At 40.2% G+C, this 25319-nt stretch overlaps 1 pseudogene across 1 annotated transcript in view; it reads right to left on the reverse strand.

Annotated features, from left to right (window-relative positions):
- Positions 1–22560, reverse strand: part of LOC311063068 (dynactin subunit 1-like) — a 28235-nt pseudogene extending 5675 nt beyond the window's left edge. Inside the window, exons 1-6 of the transcript in view lie at positions 22474–22560; positions 15910–16230; positions 14441–14545; positions 13574–13767; positions 12953–13072; positions 12371–12523 (exon numbers count right to left, since the gene is read on the reverse strand). The product of the transcript in view is annotated as a dynactin subunit 1-like (transcript). The remainder of the gene's footprint in view (positions 1–12370; positions 12524–12952; positions 13073–13573; positions 13768–14440; positions 14546–15909; positions 16231–22473) is intronic.
- Between the last annotated feature and the right edge of the window lie 2759 nt (positions 22561–25319).

Genomic DNA, 25319 nt, shown 5'->3' on the forward strand with positions numbered 1-25319 from the left:
GAAATACGAGCGAGAAAGGTTGTCTCTCATTGGACTGAATTTTTATTGAAGATGTTCAATACATTGGGAATAAAGGTGTTCAGTTCTGGATAGCAACATGGAGCATTACCAGAATCTTTTAATTTATTTGGAATCTTGTTATAAAGTTTTAGCATGGTGGGTATTCTCCAATGACAACATTCCCAATTTAGTCTCTCATGTGCGATAGTCACTCACTGTTCATACTTGTGCAGAGTGGCCTGCAGCAGGCCCAGGGAGTAGACCAGTCCTGAGGCGAAGCTGAGCTGCTCTCCACGGGATCCCCTCATCGCGGTTCCCTGCAGGGGGTCACCGTTCAGGTCAAACTTCTCCTGGGCCTGCTTGCTGATCAACTCCGCCTGCAGGGGAAACAAGGAGAGAATTATTCTCCCAACAAGAGGCTCTCTCTGTTTGTTTGGATCAACTCTTCCCCTAGAACGTAATCAAAATTATACCACACAAGAGACAAAAACAAAATACCAAACGTTGATCTGGTTCACTGCCACACAAGCTAATGACTTAATCTGTGTCACACAGCGCTGGCTCTGAACGAAAATATTTATTCCTGTCTCCCCTCCTACAAATGACATTAGTGCATGAGCCAAAAATATCTGTGACCGCCACTGCTGTGTCTGCATTATGAGGGTGTGAATGTGTGCGTGCGCGAGTGCGTGGTGTCATGAGCACCTTGGTACTTACCTCTCCATGCACACTCCTGTCTCATCAGTGTAGGAATTTGGAGACGGAGATGCTTGCTTTTAAAACTTGACTTTGCATCATCTCTGCCACCCCAGTAGCCCCCCCCCCCACACATACACACACCCACACACACATATCATCACTCTCTGACCCTGAAGCAGCAACCTATCAATGATGCAAACCAGACATTGGCAACACAAAGGGGAGAAGAAGAGCTTTGTACAAAGTGACAGTCCCCCATCAGAGATCAATAGAAGGCACTGATGTCATCCCAATGGTCTCTTGAGGCCCCCGGGCCTTACTAAGCAGCGTGCATGAAACAAATACCATTTGTTGGGGGCTTTCTTTTGTCTCGCTTTGCGTATGCTAACAAGGTCCTCTTTCGATTGACCCCGATTTCCATGGGTTGACCTGTGAGCCGGCTTTGATTCGTGCCAGTGATAATAAAACAATGCATAGCATGTTAAAAACAATGGAATCAGACCTGCGGGCAAGGTTACCGGCCGTCAGTCGCTGCTATAATGAAGATTACAGGATGGATAATTGCCCCGATTCTTGCCTTGTCCAAAGGTAATTGGACCCGTTCAGACTCACTGACTACTAGTAATAACATTGGTCTCCATCAGAAGTCTCTCAGGATGTATTTGTGTAGCTACAGTACCCAGTAACCTGTGCTGCTTCCATCATGTCTGGGAGCCATTAAAATCATACCTCCTGACATCTGGAATCTGGGATTTTCACATTTCTACTCTCTGAATTAACACACCAGGTTGGGTCTATTTTCCATTCAGTGGCTCAAGGTATTTTTATACTCTGGACATTGGAACCTTTTTCCATTATTTTTCTCCACCTTTCTTGGTTTAAAAAGAAAAAGAAAAAGTTGGCCCCCGTAGGAGATTTCAATCTCCCGTCTGGGATTAAATTAACAAGATTGGCTGAGTTAGTGTGGAAATGATTCCGTGATAAAAAAGAAAATATTCACGTGGAGTTGAATCACGGTTGAATAGTTAATCGTGAGACCTTACACACAGTGATTTCATGCCTTTTGCAGAATCGAGTTTCCTGTGACTACTCACATCCTATTACCGGAGAAATATGATCAAAGGGCAGAAAATGAAATGAAAAAGTTCAAAAGCAGAGTGAAACCAAAGCTCAATGTCATTTCAACTGCAAGGTAATGTGCCTCAATGTTGGCCAGGTGACTCACATTTAGTCCACTCTGGCTCTGCTTATTGAGTCATCGCTGTCCCTTCACTCCACTGGAGGAGATCCAGGACCACTGTCCACTCCAATTTCACGGTCCGCACTGGATCCCAGTGTACCGAGCTGAGTGGAGACACTGGGCAAGCCCATGAGTTTTCCATTAAGGTCAGCGCGCTACAAACAGCCTGAGCAACGCTGCACGCAGGTCTGTGGAGGCCGCTCGCAGTGAGGGTGGACAGTGTTATTTATGCTCTGTGTCCAGGCTCCAGAGATCATGGGAGGTAAGGCAATGCTGAAGAGGACCCCTGTGAGCTGTCCAGCAGCTGCCTGACAGATGGGGGACCAGCAGTCTCCTGTAATCTGCCTGGAAAAGACATGAAGAAGCACCAGAAAATGGATACCAACGTGTTGCTCCCCCTCTCCCCGGGTCCTACATAAACATTATATAAACATAGCGCTAAGTGCTGGGATGGGTTTCATAGATTCACCTCTTGGCCAAAGCAAGGGTTAGGATGAATGAGTATTGGCAAAGGAAAGACATAGGAACCCTTTAACATTAAACATCTATAACAACTATGTCATAATATTCAATGTTTTCAGTGGTTGAAAAATTGGGACATACTGTCTGGCCTGTAATTTCATACGTGATTGCAAGACTACTATATAACTAATACACTACTATATAACTAATACACTACTATATAACTAATACACTAGTATATAACTAATACACTACTATATAACTAATACACTACTATATAACTAATACACTACTATATAACTAATATACTACTATATAACTAATACACTACTATATAACTAATACACTACTATATAACTAATATACTACTATATAACTAATATACTACTATATAACTAATACACTACTATATAACTAATATACTACTATATAACTAATACACTACTATATAACTAATACACTACTATATAACTAATACACTAGTATATAACTAATACACTACTATATAACTAATACACTACTATATAACTAATACACTACTATATAACTAATATACTACTATATAACTAATACACTACTATATAACTAATACACTACTATATAACTAATATACTACTATATAACTAATATACTACTATATAACTAATACACTACTATATAACTAATATACTACTATATAACTAATACACTACTATATAACTAATACACTACTATATAACTAATATACTACTATATAACTAATATACTTACTATATAACTAATATACTACTATATAACTAATATACTTACTATATAACTAATATACTACTATATAACTAATATACGTTGTGTATATGTTGTGTACTCCTTTCGACATGACGACCCTGAATACAGTACTTGCGCTGCTTCACAGGCGCAAGTAATGCACATAAATATCAATGTAACATGGATGAACAGAACACCCGTTACGTGCATTTGAATCATCTCAAAGACCTGTGGAAATGACCCAAGAGCTGTGGGGGCTTGGTAAATCTTGTCATTTTATGGCCTTCAGCTATTGGTCTGTGGAACCGCAGTGACTTGTACAATAGTGGTTTGAGCCAGTAAAAGAGAGTCAAATTCCCCTACTCTAACCCCACAAAATCTTAGGAAAGAATGTCCTGTGTGAAAATTACAAGCAACTTGATAACAGTTGTACGCAGAGGGAAAGTACTGACGTTGATGGGGTGGGAGGGAACACAAGGTTCATCTATACGAAAAATATGATGCGATGTATACACATAACCTCTAACTTACTTTATGCACACAAAGACACCTTTGTGGATGCACATGCAACCACCTGGATTCAAACTCTCACGCATGGGAAACAAAGTAGCAGTCGGCCCGGGCGCCTAGGCTCATAAGCAGACTGACTGAACACCGCGGGTTCGAGTCCCGTTCCCGACGGTCTTTGCTGCATGTCTCTCCCCATCTCTTTCCCCCTGTTTCCTGTCCGTCTCTACTATAAAAAAGAAAAAAGCCCCAAAAATATCTTTAAAAAAACAAAGCATCTATCGCTCATCCAAAGGGCAAAAAAAGCCTCAGATTTAAAATGCGTTTAAATGTAGCAGCTCTGTTTATATGTGCAGTAGGTCTAGAGGTCTACTCGGGACACTCAATGGTTAGTAGTCCTTAGGGTGGTTGTATTCCATTGGCTAACCTTCTTTTATAGCAACAGTTCACAAATCTTGCTGCTGTGTTCGCACATTGTTGTATTTCTCCCAGTAGGTATGGGAGTTTTTGTATACACTCGTGTGTGTGTGTGTGTGTGTGTGTGCGCGCACACACACACACGCACACGCACACACACACACACACACACACACACACACACACACACACACACACACACACACACCAAACCAGCAATTGACAGACTGCAATCTGTCAATTGCTAACTTGCGCCTTGAGAAAAAAAACGGAAATAAAGATAGTAAACAAACAAATGTTATTTTTAAAATATTGTCAAAAGTTAAATAAAAAAAAATCAGTGCTAGTACAAAAAATATATATAGAAATAAAAAAAAAAAACAGTGTTTCAAGTATAGTATGGTAATGTAGTAATTATCAAAAAAAAATAGTTCAGTTAATATCAAGTACAACATTTTCTTGGTTTGTAGATACATTTATTGTAATTAAGTCATGATCTGAATAATATGTGTCTTTGACTTCAATAGTTATATTATTTTCTTGATCATTGTTGTAGTACACATGATCTAAAAGACTTCCTTGATCTGTTGTTGGAGAATGTACTAATTGTTTAAAATTAAAAGTTGAAAAAAGTGTGTCTATATGTTCATCTTTGGTCTTTAAAAGGTCATCATTAAAATCTCCAAGAATGAGAGTTTGTGTTGTAGATATATTTTTTAACATTGATGTCATTGTGTTCTTAAAAATGTTAAATTTCATCTTTGATTCTCTGTAAATAAGTATTATACGAAGTTTCATACCAAAATGTAAAAATATTCTAAGGTTTTAGACCAATCATTATCCAAAATTAATTCTTCTTTGTGTATCTCATAACTTTTTGTAGTTAAAAACATTAAGCCACCTCCTTTTGCTTTTAATCTATCTTTTCTCAAAATGTTATAGTTCAATCCTGATAATTCCATGGTAGAAAAACAATGATCACTTTTTAAATGTGTTTCAGTCAAAGCAATAATATCTAACATTTGTATGTTGTGATCTGACCTTATGTCATCTAAATGTTGTAAGTAACCATTAACATTTAATAATCCAATTTTCAAGGTTTGTGTTAATGGTCGTAGAAAAAATGAAGTCGGAGATGATATTCTGAGGGATGTTTCACGTAATTTCTTCATTTCCTTTTGTACATGTATGTTTACCTTGATTTTCTCTTGGTTGAAGTCTGTTATATACAAGTCATTCAAATTCTTCACTCTACTGAATGCTACATAAGCTTGTCCGGTATTAAAACGTGATCCTTTCATAGATACAAGAATTTTATTTACAGTCAGACCTTGAACTTTATGAATTGTTAAAGCCCATGCTAATGACAAAGGAAATTGAATTCTTCTAGTTGATACAGCCTTATGCCTTCCATGATAAAGTATTGATTCATATTTGAAAATAGGAACAGCACTTGGGTAATTGTTTTTGTAAACACTTCTGGATTTGGCATTTACTCCAACAAAAACATCTTCAAACTTTACAAGTATGGCATGAACATCTTGCAGTTGTCTATTGAAATCAATATGTTCAACAAATCCTCTAGCACCATTTACTAAACCATCAGTGACATCAATGTTTACAGTAAGCATAACTTTAGCACCAATAGCAATAGAAAATACTTTACTTAGACCTCCTTTATCACTAAATTTGCCTGATGTAGAAGCCAACTTCAATAGCATTGTGTCATCATCTTTGCATTTATCCTTTGCCTTTATATGAAAGATGTGTTTATCTAAACAATGAAGTCTCTTGGAGTTATGCTCATTGACATAATTATTGATAGCATATACATGAAGAATGTCTTGCAGATCATCAATTTGGTCAGTAGTTATCTGTCGAGTTTTCAAAATATTTACATCATCATCTGTTATATTACCTTCTCTAACTCTATTTAACAGTTCTGCAAAAGGCTTGTCGTTTTTCTGTCTTGTTATCTCATGTAATTCAAATAACTTAAATAAATCCCATCCATTTCCACAAATGTTTGCCATTTTATCCCTAGTCTCATGAAATATATAGTTTTGTCTTACTGGTGGTAACTGAAAAGGATCTCCTACCGCTAATACGGATATATTCCCAAATGGATTAAATTCATTAAGATCTGATGATTTTGTCTTCTTAATTTCAGAAAGTCGTCTGTATATATGCAGTAAAGTGTCTGCACCAACCATGGATATTTCATCTATAATTAATAACTGTAGATTCTGGAATTGTTTCTCTAAAATAGGAAGTTTTTCATTTGACAATGGTAAATAATTAAATCCAAATCTTAATGGTTTTAAACAAAATGCTGAATGTATTGTCATTCCACCAATGTTAAAAGCAGCAACTCCAGTAGGTGCTGTCAATAAACAAATAATATCTTCAGGATCAGTATGTCCAGCCAATCTAAGCAATCGCTTAGTGTTATAATCTATAAGTTTAATTAAATGACTTTTACCTACTCCTCCTGGACCACTAAGGAATATATGATAGGGAGTAGGTACCTTTCCTCCCTTTAAATCTAATATTGTCTTCTTACACCACTTACGATGATAGTCTATCATTTCCCTTTGTTCAATATTTAGAGATCTCATCATTTTACAATAATCATGGTGAAGCATGTGAAATTTCTTTATCTCAGCACTGTAAAGGTTGTTTGTTGTTTGTGTAGGCCTTCTCATTAGAAGTTGTGCATTGTCATCCAAGTCTTGTTGTTCCATTGGTCGTTCTATTTCTGTTATACAGTCTTCGTCAAGTAGTCGTTCATGTTCTGTATTTGGTGCCCTAACCCTACTCATCGGAGGACTACATCAAGTCTGGTGCTCTTCTGGCCTGTGGTATTGTGAACTCTTGGCCGTGTGCCCAGTCATCTTGTGTGACATATGTCCTTGTGCCGATTCATCTTGTGTGTGCACATGTTCGTATGCCCACTTATCCGGTGTGCCCTGATGTCTAGAAACTCGTGTGCCCAGATCTCCAGTGTGACCATCTGTAGTAGTTACTGAACTTTAGTAGTTACTGAACTGTTCTTTCCCTTAAAGTGCCCTGAAAAGGCATTTTTTTTCTCCCTGTTCTGCCCTTAAAAAGGCACTGTTTTGCCCCTGAAAAGAAGTTCTTTTCACTACACACTCATTATGAGGCGAAAGGTGATTTGAAGAGGTCCTTGACCAGTTACTCAGATTAATTAGCATCATAAAAGCAGTGATCATCAAAATAATTCAGCATTTTAAATGCCCTTCTTTGTCCCTCTTATTGTTCATCATCCCCTGAAGATTTACTATCTTGGCGATGGCAGGACATGTGAATCTGAAATGGACATCCCAAGGACATGGACATGCCAAGCACCATGGCATGTTGAGTGCTGCAGCCTACTTGGGTATGATTCTACTGTGGGATGTGGACGGTGGTCTGACACAAATAGACACACAGGCGCAAGTAAATACCTTTACTCATCGGAGGACTACATCAAGTCTGGTGCTCTCCTGCCTGTGGTATTGTGGTACACAGGCGCAAGTAAATACCAAGTAAATCATCAAGTCTTGTGGTCTCCTGCCCTGTGGAGCCCTTTGCCCTGCCCTGTCCAGTGTGAGCATCTGACCACCGATGTGGACGGTGGTCTGACACAAATAGACACACAGTCGCAAGTAAATACCTTTACTCATCGGAGGACTACATCAAGTCTGGTGCGTCTCAGAGCAGAGCGTCTCAGAGCGTCTCAGAGCAGAGCGTCTCAGAGTGGAGCAGTCTCAGAGCGGAGCGTCTCAGAGCAGAGCGTCTCAGAGCGGAGCGGAGCAGAACGTCTCAGAGCGGAGCGTCTCAGAGCAGAGCGTCTCAGAGCGGAGCGGAGCAGAACGTCTCAGAGCGGAGCGGAGCAGAGCGTCTCAGAGCGGAGCAGTCTCAGAGCGGAGCGTCTCAGAGCGGAGCGTCTCAGAGCGGAGCAGAGCGTCTCAGAGCGGAGCGTAGCAGAGCGTCTCAGAGCGGAGCGTCTCAGAGCGGAGCGTCTCAGAGCAGAGCGTCTCAGAACGTCTCAGAGCAGAGCGTCTCAGAGCGGAGCAGTCTCAGAGCGGAGCGTCTCAGAGCGGAGCGTCTCAGAGCGGAGTGGAGCAGAGCGTCTCAGAGCGGAGCGTCTCAGAGCAGAGCGGAGCAGAGCGGAGCAGAGCGGAGCAGAGCGTCTCAGAGCGGAGCGTCTCAGAGCGGAGCGTCTCAGAGCAGAGCGTCTCAGAACGTCTCAGAGCAGAGCGTCTCAGAGCGGAGCAGTCTCAGAGCGGAGCGTCTCAGAGCGGAGCGGAGCAGAGCGTCTCAGATCAGAGCGTCTCAGAGCAGAGCGTAGCGTCTCAGAGCGGAGCGTCTCAGAGCAGAGCGTCTCAGAGCGGAGCGGAGCGTCTCAGAGCGGAGCGTCTCAGAGCGGAGTGGAGCAGAGCATCTCAGAGCGTCTCAGAGCGGAGCGGAGCAGAGCGTCTCAGAGCGGAGCGTCTCAGAGCAGAGCGTCTCAGAGCAGAGCGGAGCGGAGCGTCTCAGAGCAGAGCGTCTCAGAGTGGAGCGGAGCAGAGCGTCTCAGAGCGGAGCGTCTCAGAGCAGAGCGTCTCAGAGCGGAGCAGAGCAGAGTGTCTCAGAGCGGAGCGTCTCAGAGCGTCTCATCCGGTGTGCCTGATGTCTAGAAACTCGTGTGCCCAGATGTCCAGTGTGCGTCTCAGAGCGGAGCGGAGCAGAGCGTCTCAGAGCGGAGCGTCTCAGAGCGGAGCGTCTCAGAGCAGAGCGGAGCGTCTCAGAGCGGAGCGGAGCAGAGCGTCTCAGAGCGGAGCGGAGCAGAGCGTCTCCGAGCGGAGCGTCTCAGAGCAGAGCGTCTCAGAGCGGAGCGTCTCAGAGCGGAGCGTCTCAGAGCAGAGCAGTCTCAGAGCAGAGCAGTCTCAGAGCGGAGCGGAGCAGAGCGGAGCGTCTCAGAGCGGAGCGGAGCAGAGCGTCTCAGAGCAGAGCGGAGCAGAGCGTCTCAGAGCGGAGCGTCTCAGAGCGGAGCGTCTCAGAACGTCTCAGAGCAGAGCGTCTCAGAGCGGAGCAGTCTCAGAGCGGAGCGTCTCAGAGCGGAGCGTCTCAGAGCGGAGCGGAGCAGAGCCTCTCAGATCAGAGCGTCTCAGAGCAGAGCGTAGCGTCTCAGAGCGGAGCGTCTCAGAGCAGAGCGTCTCAGAGCAGAGCGGAGCGGAGCAGAGCAGTCTCAGAGCGGAGCGGAACAGAGCGGAGCGTCTCAGAGCGGAGTGGAGCACAGCATCTCAGAGCGTCTCAGAGCGGAGTGGAGCAGAGCGTCTCAGAGCGGAGCGTCTCAGAGCAGAGCGTCTCAGAGCAGAGCGGAGCGGAGCGTCTCAGAGCAGAGCGTCTCAGAGTGGAGCGGAGCAGAGCGTCTCAGAGCGGAGCGTCTCAGAGCAGAGCGTCTCAGAGCGGAGCGTCTCAGAGGGTCTCATCCGGTGTGCCTGATGTCTAGAAACTCGTGTGCCCAGATGTCCAGTGTGAGCATCTGACCTTATCTGCATTAAACGTTAGTCATCAATGTGAATTAATATATTTTACAATGTATATATATCATATTTCTTTGTATTCATGACATAATAGTGATGTCATCAATCCTATGCCTATTTGTTCATGCCAGTGCCGAAGCTTAATTTGATTGGTTTGACTTCACGTGACATATGTGCATAGTGCCTATAAAATACTAGGACGATGGCGGATGAGACTATATATATATATATAATAATGATATCTCTGTATATATATATAACTAATATACTACTATATAACTAATATACTACTATATAACTAATATACTACTATATAACTAATATACTTACTATATAACTAATATACTTACTATATAACTAATATACTACTATATAACTAATATACTACTATATAACTAATATACTACTATATAACTAATACACTACTATATAACTAATACACTACTATATAACTAATACACTACTATATAACTAATACACTACTATATAACTAATATACTACTATATAACTAATATACTACTATATAACTAATATACTACTATATAACTAATATACTTACTATATAACTAATATACTACTATATAACTAATATACTACTATATAACTAATATACTACTATATAACTAATATTCTACTATATAACTAATACACTACTATATAACTAATACACTACTATATAACTAATACACTACTATATAACTAATATACTAGTATATAACTAATAATATAACTAATATACTACTATATAACTAATACACTACTATATAACTAATACACTACTATATAACTAATATACTACTATATAACTAATATACTACTATATAACTAATATACTACTATATAACTAATATTCTACTATATAACTAATACACTAGTATATAACTAATACACTACTATATAACTAATACACTACTATATAACTAATATACTACTATATAACTAATATACTTACTATATAACTAATATACTACTATATAACTAATATACTACTATATAACTAATATACTACTATATAACTAATACACTACTATATAACTAATATACTTACTATATAACTAATACACTACTATATAACTAATATACTACTATATAACTAATATACTACTATTTAACTAATATACTACTATATAACTAATATACTTACTATATAACTAATATACTACTATATAACTAATATACTACTATATAACTAATATTCTACTATATAACTAATATTCTACTATATAACTAATATACTAGTATATAACTAATACATTACTATATAACTAATACACTACTATATAACTAATATACTAGTATATAACTAATAATATAACTAATATACTACTATATAACTAATACACTACTATATAACTAATATACTACTATATAACTAATACACTACTATATAACTAATATACTACTATATAACTAATATACTACTATATAACTAATATACTACTATATAACTAATATTCTACTATATAACTAATACACTAGTATATAACTAATACACTACTATATAACTAATATACTACTATATAACTAATATACTACTATATAACTAATATACTTACTATATAACTAATATACTACTATATAACTAATACACTACTATATAACTAATATACTAGTATATAACTAATACACTAGTATATAACTAATACACTACTATATAACTAATATACTACTATATAACTAATATACTTACTATATAACTAATATACTACTATATAACTAATATTCTACTATATAACTAATATACTAGTATATAACTAATACACTACTATATAACTAATACACTACTATATAACTAATATACTACTATATAACTAATATACTACTATATAACTAATATACTTCTATATAACTAATATACTACTATATAACTAATACACTACTATATAACTAATACACTACTATATAACTAATACACTAGTATATAACTAATACACTACTATATAACTAATACACTACTATATAACTAATACACTACTATATAACTAATATACTACTATATAACTAATACACTACTATATAACTAATACACTACTATATAACTAATATACTACTATATAACTAATATACTACTATATAACTAATACACTACTATATAACTAATATACTACTATATAACTAATACACTACTATATAACTAATACACTACTATATAACTAATATACTACTATATAACTAATATACTTACTATATAACTAATATACTACTATATAACTAATATACTTACTATATAACTAATATACTACTATATAACTAATATACGTTGTGTATATGTTGTGTACTCCTTTCGACATGACGACCCTGAATACAGTACTTGCGCTGCTTCACAGGCGCAAGTAATGACACACGGACATGTTGGGAACAGGTGGTAAGCAGAGCCTGAGCGATACATCGGTTGGCTGATATATGGCCATTGTTTTACTTATTTGTCGACGATCAGTATTGTAATTATGCAGCCGATGTGTCCCAATGTTTTACCACTTTCAACAGAGTGTCCCTATTTGGGCATGTCATTTTAAGTGAACATTTACAAACGTTTTCAAAACAATAACAAAAATAGTCGATCTACAAGCTCACGACACATTGTGAGCTTGTAGATAGGCTATTTCTGAAAATGTATGAACAGGGCTTATGTTGTTAAATACATTAAAATACTTTTTTTTTACAAAAGATCGGTCAAACATTAGTGGTCTAGGACTCTCCAAAATCAGGATCGAACCCATGTGGCATTGGTCAGACAATTTTTTTCGTTTTTTTGCAGATCACACACACCTTGCAGATGAGCCTTGGAATGAGCAGCAGCACCAGGATACAGTCGTGGTCTCCTCCATGGCGGAGTAAGGACTCAGGCATGACGGCGGTGAGGAGGGACACCTGGCGGTTAGCCTGGCCCACCTCCATCTTCCTCAGTTCCATCTCGATGGCCTGGAAGACACACAGTCAAGGTTGGGTATAGAAGTTAGGAACCATATCCAAACTGCCAGGTACCCATGAAAATGAAGGAATCGGAATTGATAAATATCGTAATAATTTTAGGATCCAGAAATGATTATCCTAATTTTATGATATGAGCGGTTACTATTCATTACTCTTCTTAAACTTTTATTAATGTAAAACTTTTAAACTAAATGTCCATTGATGCCATTAACAAGAATTATGATCACGTAAGCCTAGTGCTCAGTTAAACTGGATACAACCTTTTCCAATCCATTTCTTTCCAGTATGGCTTGGCTTGAGTTTTGTGGTAGTGGTACCAAAGTGTCACTTTAGACATTTTATTGTCATTGGATTGATTCAAATCCCCATCAACTCCCAATCAGATTCCTAGCATTCTGACATTCGTCTCAGCCGTACCTTGGCATAAGCTTTGGTCTCTGCAAACTTTATCTTGAAATCAAACATCTCTGCAGGAGGATGCAGCAGGACCTGCTCAGCGTTGGCATTCTGCTGGTTGGTCAGCTCTCTGTTGGTCTCCTGGTGCACAGGGAAAAGCGCACACAGACAGCAGTGAGCAATGTGCATTTACTGACAACCTACTGATAATCATAGCAGCTCACTTCTCATTCCTGTGTGTGTGTGTGTGTGTGTGTGTGTGTGTGTGTGTGTGTGTGTGTGTGTGTGTGTGTGTGTGTGTGTGTGTGTGTGTGTGTGTGTGTGTGTGTGTGTGTGTGTGTGTTTATGAATATACTTGAGGGCCACGTGTCCCCATAAGTATAGTAGAAATTGACCTTGTGAAGGCCATTTTCCTGGACACCACAAGAGAATTTGTTAACAAAGACTTTTAGAGCCAAGGTTACAATTAGGAAAAGATTCAGGTTGGGGTCAGAATTAGGATTTAGAGTTAGGTTCAGGGTTACAAACGGCAAAAAAACTCATGGGGGAAAAAATGCATTTAAAACGAAAATCCATCCTAAAATGTTGCGGTAAGTATAGTAGTACAACGTGTATGTGTGTACTGTGTAGTGATCTATGCACCTGCAGGCTGGCAGTGAGCTCTCTGTACTTGTTGATGGTCTGCTGGTAATCGGCCATGGTCTCCTGGGCAGCCTCAACTCTCTCTTGTGGGCCTCGCGGACCTTTCCCCCGCTCATGTCCAGCTGCTCTCTCAGCTCCATCTCAGTCTCCCTGCCGTTCTCCTGGAGCTCGTCGTTCATGTCATTAATGGCCTCCTGTTGGGAGGACAGAAGAGGGGACCGACCGTCATGTGTGGTAGTATATACATTGTAAGGCGTAGAACAAAGCCAAATGCAGTGGTGGAAGGAGTACTCAAATCTTTTTACTTAAGTAACATTATCAATACTACAATGTAGGAAAACTGTTACAAGCTAAAGTCTGGTATTCAAAATGTACTTGGGTAAAACTACAAAAGTAGTGGCATCAAAATGTACTTAAGGGATAGTTCACGCCCAAAATGACGTTTTCTATCGATTACTCACCGGCAGCGGTTCTGTATGGAGATACAAAGAATCTCCTTTGTGTCTCCATACGGAACCGCTGCCGGTCATCAAATTATTGGCTTAGGAATGCGACGGAAAGTTATTTTCGGGGTAAACTATTCCTTTAAAATACCAAAAGTAAAAGTATTCCTTATGTAGAATGTCCCATTTTAAGTTTTCAAAATGTATACCGGTACAAATCTTTTGTAAATAGCAGATCTACAAGCTCACAACGTGTCACTTCGTGCCACGCTGCAAGCTTGTACAACAATTTGGGGGTCCTTGACATGAAAAGGTTTGAGAACCACTGAGAGGGCGTTTGTAAAATGGGCCTCAGGTCTTAATGGGCTACAGTATGAAACACTGATTGCATGCAAGTCGGGGTGAAGAACACAGGTGCACTGACCAGGTCAGTGACCGTCTCTCTCAGCTCCCGGACTTTCTCCTCCAGGTCCAGTTTCCTCTCCGTCAGGGTCTCCACCATCTCCTCTGACCCCAGCGCAGCATCCACCTGTGACACACACACACACACACACACAATCATTACAAGAGGCACATGGTTTGAAAGTCAGGTACAATTATCCATATCCATTTAAATGTCACTTCACCCAATCCCATTCACTAATATCTGCAAATATTTCATAAATTGCCTATTTAGTGGCGAAAATAGGCGATGCAAGGTGTTGTGAGTTTGCAGATGGCATTGGATGAAGTGAACAGCCAACAAATACGATAAAACCCGAAATTGTGTCTACTAATGACTTCATCCTTACTGCTCCAAAAGACCACAGCTAGAGAAGTTATTATTTGTAGCAGGGCCTTATTTTTCAATCAAAAGTTACCGTAAACTTACCATAGACATTAGTGAACACCCAACCTCTAATCGTAAATACACACAAAATATGAATTGATTAACCGATAAGAATTTGCAAATCAAAATTTTGATCATGCAAAAACAAACAAAACATCACTATTAACACACAATCCCATTCAAAGATTCTTAGTATTGGTTTACTTAAAACTGTGACGTTCCATTTTACATTTTACTGAGGAGTCACTAGTCCACAGATGCTTTGACTAATGGACAGCATACAAATGCAATAAATCACAATAATAATAAAATAAAGAAAAAGGAAAACAATGACCGTTTCCATTTGCAAGGGCCAGGAGTGAACTATTGGCCATTTGACTGCATGGTTAAACTAGGTTATACACTTGTTATTCTACAAGGCACAGAACTTCAAGAAATGTTAGGTTTGGAAACGCACGCCTGGTCGCCGTCCATCACTACACAAGTTGGCAGAGACTTATCCAGACATTGGCATGTAGCCTTTGAGTGCAAAGCACGCTCTGTGAAACCAGCTTCACTCTTTATTAGTGATGAGTGTTTGAACCACTTTCAACCTGGTGTCCCTATTTTGGGCACGTCATTATAGGTGCAAATTGTAAAAAAAATAATATTTTCATCATTTTTAAAGTGAAAATGGAAGTCGTTTTCTTTATTCATTGTGTGATAAGTACATATAGGGGTTCAATGACTTAAACCCTATATACTTAGATGGGTGTGCAAGGGGTCTGTAATTGGCCCCGTCCTTTTCTATCACTCATCAATCTCTGCCGATCTACAAGCTCACACAATGCCTCGTGACGTGTAGTGAGACGATTTTTTGTTTTCACTGAATGTTTGCCTATTACGACAAGCCCCGAATAGGGACGCTCGGATTCATGTGGTTGAACTGGTTAAATGCAGAGCTATACTAATCAAACAGGAATACAGCAAAAACACAGTACAGAGCCTAATGGCAACAAGGTGAAGAATGAAGTCATTGTCAAATACCGCCAGGAGACGTCAAAATTCAAAGGGGACCTACTGACCGACAGAGTTGATCTTGGGGGCGGAGGCCTTCTTGACGGGGGCGGTGGAGTTGGCAGACGACAGACTGTTGGCGAGCGCCCCCCCCGCCACCGCTCACTATGTTGACCGGCTTCAGGTAGGAGGAGTTGTGGGTGGAGGGAGGCAGAAGCATTGGAGGAGGAGGTGCCCATGGACAGGGACGAAGAGGTGGTGCTGGAGCTGCCCAGGCCAGAGGAGGGGGTCTTACTGGTGGCGGCCGTGGTGGAGGAGGAGGTCTGGGTGACCACGCTGGGCTCCGTGGAAGGGATGGGTTTCCCCAGCTTGGTGTGAAGCTTCACCACCTGGGGAACGGAGCAGAGCAACACGTTTGAGGGTTTGTTGTAAAAAGCAGCTGTCCAAACCCTTTTCTAAATCAGTGGTTCTCAAACTTTTTCGTGCCAAGGACCCCCAAATAGACTCTTATTAGCCCGCGGACCCCCATTTGAAAAGATAAGCCAGGGACCCCCATAATAGAAGATTTTTACGGCTCTCTAGCAGTGATTTTCAACCATTTTAATTTCAAGGACCCCCAGTGTGACATGCATTAGGCTACGGACCCCCATTTAATAGCATGTATGTCTCTGGGACCCCAATTCATATTGTAACATCAATGTCAATTTAACTCTGAGAGTGTACAAATGGAACCAAATGGACCCGTTAGGGTCCATTTGGTTCCATTTGTACACTCTCAGAGTTAAAGACCCATAAGGGTCCATTTGGTCCCTGTCCATCATTTAGCTGGGGACTACTTCTTAAATCAAGTCTAACACTGGCATGAAGCAACCAATAGATTACATCGTGATCCCTGCCCACTTTCCAGAATTCTGTCCTCCTAAGTTGGAGCAGGAAGGGACAAATATTTAGACTAAAATAAAGTCTTGATGTGGGCATAGATTTGCAAGTAAGTCAGGTCAGTGTTCTAGTTAACCAAAGTTATTCATGAATATAAATGTGAATATTAATTCCTATTCATGAACATTTTATAAAACCTATTTGCCTACAATTTTGAGGTATTTCTACTTTACTTGAGTATTTCCAATTTCCAATACTTTTACTTCTACTCCACTACATCTCAGAGGCAAATATTGTACTTTTACTCCACTACAATTATTTGAAAACTTTAGTTACTAGTTACTTTTAAGATATAAATTATTACATTATAAAACCTACCTTAACCACTTTAGCCTTATTTTATACATAGTCTATTTGAAAATAGCCGATCTACAAGCTCACAGCTTGTAGATCTGCTATTTTCGACATGTGCGACAGTGAAACGTGTCTGGGCGGAAACAATTGCTTGACAGTTTGGTTCCGCATCGAAAGTTTCTCCACAATTTAGAGGCAAATGTGGGCACATAATCATAAATATGATGATCCTAATATACAATTGAGAGTGGCGGACGTGCGCGACCGACACGGTACGACCGACCGTGTACCGTCTACTCTCATTACGGTCCTTTTCAACCCCAAAACAAGCCCCAAAAAGAAGCGCGACCATCCTCTTACAATAAGCGGACATGGCAAGTTGCCAGGTTCAGCGAGAGAAACAACAACAAACAACAAAGCCACGTCGTCCTCTAACATTAGTCAACCCAGTACAATGCTCGGTGCAGATAAACACTTGTTGAACCAAACAGTGCGTCAAATGAATGTCTATTTACTGCTAGTAAAACAGTCAAATTACAACAGCATCTCCTTCTAGAGTTAAACTCATGTTACTCTATACTGAGTCAAAGCCACGTTGTTTGCCATTGTCTCAGTAAAGTCCACCAACATATAAAATATCATTGTTCTGTCTCCTGTACTATGTCTACTGGTCTTGTATGGTATTAATACAACCGTTTATGTATGGATAGTTATATCACCACTTTTAACAGCCTGGCCCTGCTCAGGGACTACAGATGAAAGCTAGCTTCTGGCTAACTCTGGTTCATTACACGGATGTGAAAACCAACATGTTGATTAATGTGCACTGTGTCCCTGGTAAATACATAAACATGATAGCGATACTGTTGATAATGTAATCATTTACGTCACTGCCATGCAGAAGTTGTAGGCATACGTTTATAGCCGTTAGCACTGGTTAGCCTAGGTTGTTTTTAACCCAGTTTCAGAGGCTGCTTAAAGTTAGTTTTAGCAGATCTACAAGCTCAATTTTAACAGACAAGATATAACAAATGCAATGTTGATTAAAAGCTGCATTCTGCGTTGTATAATGAATTGTTATGGACAGGTCGATTGTGACATGAGTTTATGAGAACAAACCAACAGAGTCCTGGGGCCTGAAACAAACGTAACCTGGCGTTTGCACTTAATTCATTTAAGGCCCGTACATGTACATAAACGTTCAAATTTCAAATATAAAGTTCTCACCTCACGGCCACGGATGTGACAATTCTGTTCGAGCCCTCAGAAGTAACCGTATCTTCAGTATTGTTCAATAAAAAGCATTTTAATCCGATCGGTGGCCATTTTCTCAGCATGTCCGCCCTATGCTTTCAACTGCATTACCCATCGGTTGTTAGGTGTACTGCACTCTGATAGACTGTGCCAGCTATCAGCAAATGGCCACCGATCGGATTAAGATGCGTTTTTATTGAACAATACGGAAGATACGGCTACTTCTGAGGGCCCGTACATAATTATAACATCCGTGGCCATGGGGTAAAAACTGTGTTTGAAATCTGAACGTTCATGTAGTCCAAAAAAGGCGGGGAAAAATAAAAATAAAGCAATAAAGGCGGGAAAAAAGTATATATCAAGTAATATTACTCACCTCAGTCAAAAGACGACGAAATGAAAGTAGATCAGTGATATATGAACCGAAATCAAGTAGAAACGTTTCCAATAGTAATCTATCATCGACCGGAGAGACCTAGTATCGAGCGACCTAGCATCCGCAGCAAACCTTGAGAAATGAGCCGAGCTCTGCGGGAACGGCGTAGTTAAAGGTAGGGACAAAACAACAAGGGCTGTGATTGGTCTGACAAGCAGACATGCGTACATGCGAGAGGGCATCCCCGGGAATGCCCTCTCGCGTGTACGCAAGCACAGCCCCCCCCCCCCCCCCCCCGCCCACACACACACACACACACACACACACACACACACACACACACACACACACACGCTGTTACACGCACGCGCATGCGCACGCACCCAAACAACTCTATGACGTGCACACACAAACACGACACGAACACGACACAAGCCCCGCCCCCCTTCCCCACACACACACACACACACACACACACACACACACACACACACACACACACACACACACACACACGCACACGCACACGCACACACACACACACACACACACACTATTACAAGCACGCACATGCGCACGAACCAAAAATAGATACATTTGTTTTCAATGCAAACGTCATTTCACTAATTTAAAAGTTAAAGAGAAGAAGTTAGCGAAATATATAACAGCAATAATAATAATAATAATAATAATAGACATACATTGTAATATTTATTTAACAATGAATATCAATGAATCAATTATATCAATACTGCAATTGTAGAAACACTCTGTTACAAGTACAAGTCTGGTAATGAAAATGTACTTGAGTAAAAGTACAAAAGTATCGGCATCAAAATATACTTAAAGTGTGGTAGATTGTTGATAGTATTACATTCTTCTCAGTTAGTAAAGTATGTTTACTAATGGCAGTGGATATGAATGAATATATTAATCTATTATTTGAATAGCTTGAATGCACAACATGGTACGTATGTCTATACATATGAAACACAATGTTATACATTATACCAGGGATCTTCAACAGGGGGTCCTCAGAGTTACTACAGGGGGTCCGCCAAATCTTTGTGTGATATGATTTTTCTTTTTTTATATTAACCACTTGAACCCTAGCATCCCTTTTCTGAGGAGAACTTTAGCCAAAAATAGCAGATCTACAAGCTCACAACGCCTCGCAGTGCGAGGCGTCGTGAGCTTGACCCCTGCATTATACAATATATGCTGTACCACCCCCCAACGGGGGTCCCTGGCCTGAAAACATTTAAGACCCCTATGACTGCCACATTTCTGTGCCCTTGTATTAGGTGTTACAGTGAATAATACATCTACAGAATGAATATATGAAATGAATATACGAAGAAGATGCACACCTTAAAGGATTTGTCTCTCAATGATCAAGTTATTTGAAACTTGTCCGCCATCTAATCATATCATGTAATCATCCATCTATATTACATCTATGGTCTTGTATAAGATCATCCTGAACATTCCTCAAAGCCCCTTTGTTTAACTCATCACCCTATATCGGTTACATTCATCAAACAGGTGGTATACCTAGTTTGTGTAATCTGAATCAGAACAGAAAGTCAAGACTAGTGTATAAATGATGTTAACACACATTGTTAGCAAACACAAACCTGAAAATAAGTATATTTAAAACCAAATCTTATCAGATGGGGGTCTGTGGACAAATACATGTTAATCTTTTGTCGAAGCAGAAGCAGTACTCCCTGTCATCGTCGAGAAGGTGAAGGTGATAGAAGAATACGTCCTCACACTCTATGGGAAATAGTCCATGGGCCCAGGTCAGAATTTTCACTAATCAGGGACACTCAAGGTGGCAAATTCTAGTTTGGTATTTTGAAAAGGTCTATATCCCTAGATAATATTTCAACATGATAACCCTTCCCAAGTAGTAGCTTAGTCCTAGTTATCAGCCTTCAATGACACCAACCATAGATCCAAAGAATGGAAAAATCGCCTAACCTTTTTTGAATAGAACATGTCATACAGAGGGGAAAAAACATTATTCAATCTCTTACATTCACTTATTTAACCACATGAACCCTAGCATGCCTATTCTGGGGCAACCATTCAGCAAATGGCATGCCTACAAGCTCACAACACTTCACGTTGTGATACGATGTGAACAGCATTTTCACTAATCACTCAAGTGCAACATTTGCAAAATCTAGTTTTGTATTTTGAATAGGTTTATATCCCTAGATGATATTTGATCATGATAGCCTTTCCCAAGTGGTAGATTAGTCACAGTTATCAGTCTTCAAAGACACCAACCATATATTCAAATAATGAAGAAAGCGTGCCACTTTTTTTGAACAGAACATGTGATACAGAGGGGAGGGGGGGGGAAATAATGTTCTCTCTTTCATTCACTTTAATAATAATAAAATACTAATAATAATAGTAGCTTGAATGTATATGGCGCCTTTCAAAAACAATGAACAACCAACAGCCAAACTAACAAAACAACAAACAACTATATGCCATAAGCCTGAGAGAATAGGTGCCTTTTCAAGACACACAGCCTTAAGAGTCCAGTGTTGCATGAGCATGGAGCAGGAGCATGGCCAATCCTTATTGGCAGAGAGTTCCACAGGGTGGGGGCTGCCACACTGAAGGCTCTGTCCCCGACAGAGCCTTCAGAACAAGGTTCAGAACATGGTTCACTTGTTTGCCTTAGGGACAGAGAGGAGGTCCAAGTCTGTGGACCACAGGGTCCGTGACAGAGTCGGTTTATGGAGTAGGCTTGAGAGGTACTTTAATCAATGATCATCATCATCATCATCATCATAACTGTCATACCAATATCAATTCTTCAGTATTCGTCATCGTCATCATCATCATAATCAATCAGTTCCACTTCATCTTCCTCCTCTTCCTTCTGATTGCTGCAGGTTTGTAGCTTGCACATTTCTGTGCACTTTAATTTGTTGGCAAGGCAGGAACAGTCTGGAAGCTTGCAGGTCCGTACACACTTGCAGGCCATAAGTTCCAGGACAGCCATTGGTGCTGAGGCTGACAGGCTGGTGGTAAATGCTAAATGGTGCATTTATATAGCGTTTTTATCCAAAGCGCTTTACATAGATTGTACATTACATTCACCCATTCACACACTGATGGCGGAGGAAACCATGCAAGGCACCAAACTGCTCAGAGAAATTAGGGGTTCAATGTCTTGCTCAAGGACACTTCGACACTAACTCTGGGGGAGCCCGGGATCGAACTAGGAACCTTGCGGTTTCCAGTTCACTCTACCCGGCCACTCTACCCCTGAGCCACTGCCGCCCCATGGTGGTGCATGTGGAGTGGGCTGTTCATGTGAAACAGTGCAAGAGAGTTGTCATAGTCTCCAATGACACACACACACTCACATTACTGCTATACTACACCCCATGTACTTACTTCCAAGCACTGAGGATGAAGGAGATCTGGCAGCAGTATGGCACTGGTGAGAAGCGGCGCATTCTCCCACTGCATCAAGCAGTCTCTCATCTTGGAGCACCACTAGCCAAGACAGTGATCAAGGCACACATCCTGACTGGAGATGACTGCATGAGTAAGGTGGGGACCAAACATGCAGCTATGGCTTTTGACCCAGTGCAATATCTGACAATCTTTGGAGAGGCAGACACCTTGACCGAACAAGACACAGCGTTGACAGAGAAGTACTTGGTGCGTGTCTGGGCAGGGTCCAGTTCAAGTACAACAGCAAGACATTTGATGACCTCAGGGTAGAAAACTATACCTGTGCTGTGCCAGTGCTGGAATGGATGCTCTCCCTCCCACAAGTAGTGTGATCAGAGGCCACATCCAAGGTGTCTTTCTGGTGCATAGGGCTTGCGACCTGTTGCCACAGCCAAGGAACCTCAGGCAAGACTAGCACCAATGGAACATGGATGGGAGGAGCACATTGGTGCACTCCTGCCATCTAAGTGTCTGAAGGCCTTACCACCAAGTCTGCTCACAGCATGCAAGTATTCAGGCAAGTGTGACACTCGCCGATGTGGGTGCCGTGCTGCTGGAGTTCCATGCATCATATTCTGCCAGGGAAACATTTAAAATCCATCCTGTAAAAGTCCATCACACTAACCAGCATGCACACATATGGTGCACTTTGAGAGGAATTGTTATTTGATTTTGAGTTACGGTTTTATTTGTATGTCTTTTGTTAGAAACAAAACAAATCATTATTGAAAAAAAAAATACAATGAAAGTTATTGAGTAATTGAGTTATTGAAAAATTGCACTGACTTACATATTTCAATGACAAGATGCTCCTTATTGGTCAAAACAATATCAGAAAGGAATTATAAATGCCAGAATTAGTTTAATTAGTCTTTTTACACCTGTTTTTAGTCCTAACAATGGCCAAGTTATGGCCAAGGTCTTCGAAATAGCAAGATGACCTTGACCATGACCTTTCAAGGTCAACATCACCCAAAGTGGTAACAGAAATGAATTCCCCACCCCACAATTAGTCAACATGGAGGTATTGCATGTGTATATACACTCAGAAACAAAAAAAGTTGGATTTTCATCATAGGCGATGGCGGCCATTTTTGATTTGGCCATTGCGCCATTCGTGGCACTATGGCGGATGAGCACCTCAGTGATTTTTCATGTCTAGGTACCCATTGACTCAGTTCAAGTGAGAAATTCTCCTAACACCAAATTGCGAACGGTTCTATTGGCCAGGTACAGAACTGCTGTGCAGATAATGTGGGGAGATAATGGCAAAAACATGAATGTCCTAAAAAAGTATTAAAGCTACTCATTTGAAAAGGTTATCATGTTTCAAAGTACTTATATGGACCCTACAAACAAAATGGTGCCAAAGAGATTTTGCCACCTTACGTGTCCCTGACTTCTCGTCTGGCCCATGGACTAAAATGAAATCACTGAGTCTGAAGGGACAGCAGTTACATAAAGAATCTTTATTTATATTTCTAATTAAAGTTACAATTGTGTCCTTTCACCAGACTCCCATGAACTACCAAAACACAAAGTACAAAGTAACCAATAACGAAAATCATACCAAACATTAAAAACACTTACAATCAGCCCATTGTAACTGAAATAAAGAAAGTACAAATAGTCAAGGGAACCAATAAACTCTTGTGCTCTGCTGGGGTGCTGGGGGGAATAGCCGAGAGCTGGCTACAGCTCCTCTTTATAGTGTCAGGCTCTAATCACACATGAGCTGAGAAGGGGAGTGACAGGTGTCTAGCCAAGACCAGGTCAGCATAGACACTAGGACAAATAATCATTAGTGAACACATAAGCATAGAAAGACTGTAGACTGAGGTGTTAATATTTGGAATTAACATATGCTTTATCGAGAGTGAGAGCTACTGTGATACTTCTTAGCTGTTGAATTTGAATCACTCTGCTGGGACGTGCATGACAGATTTCAGTGAAGGCCTCACCCAAGTAATGCCATTTTTTTAACTTTAGTAACTTTAACCTGGTTACTGTACTTAGGAACTATAATGTATAACAGAGAACAGGACAACAGTTACTTTAATGCGTTAGTTTAATAACGCATGTTTCTCACAGCAGCATAAAGTCTGTCAAGTGCATAAGTCTCACTTTGGTCTGTCGCTAGACAACATGATTCACTGCAGTGTAGACTACATGTTGTCTTAGCTTGGCTTACTTAACTATTGTTTGTTTTACAGGTCAATCCTCATGTCATTTGTGCTCATGTATGCATTGCTGAATGTTGTAATTGAAATGATCTGAAATTAGTGTCAACAGTAAATGAGCACCTTCTTAAATGTGCTAGCTTGACTCTGCATTATTCTCAATGTAGGGTCCAGCTGCTGGAAGCAAAAATGCCAGGAAGGTGCTGGCTGTGGATGAAACGGCCTTCAGGTAGTGGTGCGAAAGACAGAGTCGGGTATTGTAAAACAAAATATCTTTTTTTTTTAATTAACAGTTGCTTTATCGAGAGTGAGAGCTACTGTTGAGTGAGTTTTTAGCTGTTGAATTTGAATCACTCCATCAATAAGAGAAATTGTTCCTCTATGTCTAATATCAGGGATATTTCTTGCTTACAAACTGATGGCTGTGCAATGCAAATTAAACCATAAGGCATGCAGTAGGCCTAAGATTGTATTTTCAGTTTTTCACAGCAGCATAAAGTATGTCAAGTGCTTAAGTATGCACTATAATCCTGCTTCACCTGTTTTTCACTCCAGAATGTTTGTTCTCAAAGCTTAAACTTGATCTGCTAATTGTAGGCGCTAGACATCTACCTAGGTTCGTTAGTGGTTACCTTTGAATAACTCACCAAGAGTTAGAATTGAGTTGAACAGTATTTCTTTTATTGCCTCAGCAACAGCAGTCAATGAACACATATATATACAATACAAAATACAGTTGCAGCGCTGCAGTATGGAAAATAATAAAGAGAGCTCTTTGAAATAGCAAATAGCATAAATTGTCCTTGTAGGTTAAATTGTCCTTTAACCTCTGTGTTCCCTGTGTCTTAGTTTCTTAGTTCAGTTCTTTCCTTTGAGGGTGTGTGTGTGTGTGTGTAGGGAAAAGGAGACCTCGGTGCAGAGGTGTCAGTATACGTGGGTGGATGGG

Source organism: Gymnoscopelus microlampas, assembly GCF_963454915.1.
Source record: "Gymnoscopelus microlampas genome assembly, chromosome: 16".
Classification (NCBI taxonomy): domain Eukaryota; kingdom Metazoa; phylum Chordata; class Actinopteri; order Myctophiformes; family Myctophidae; genus Gymnoscopelus; species Gymnoscopelus microlampas.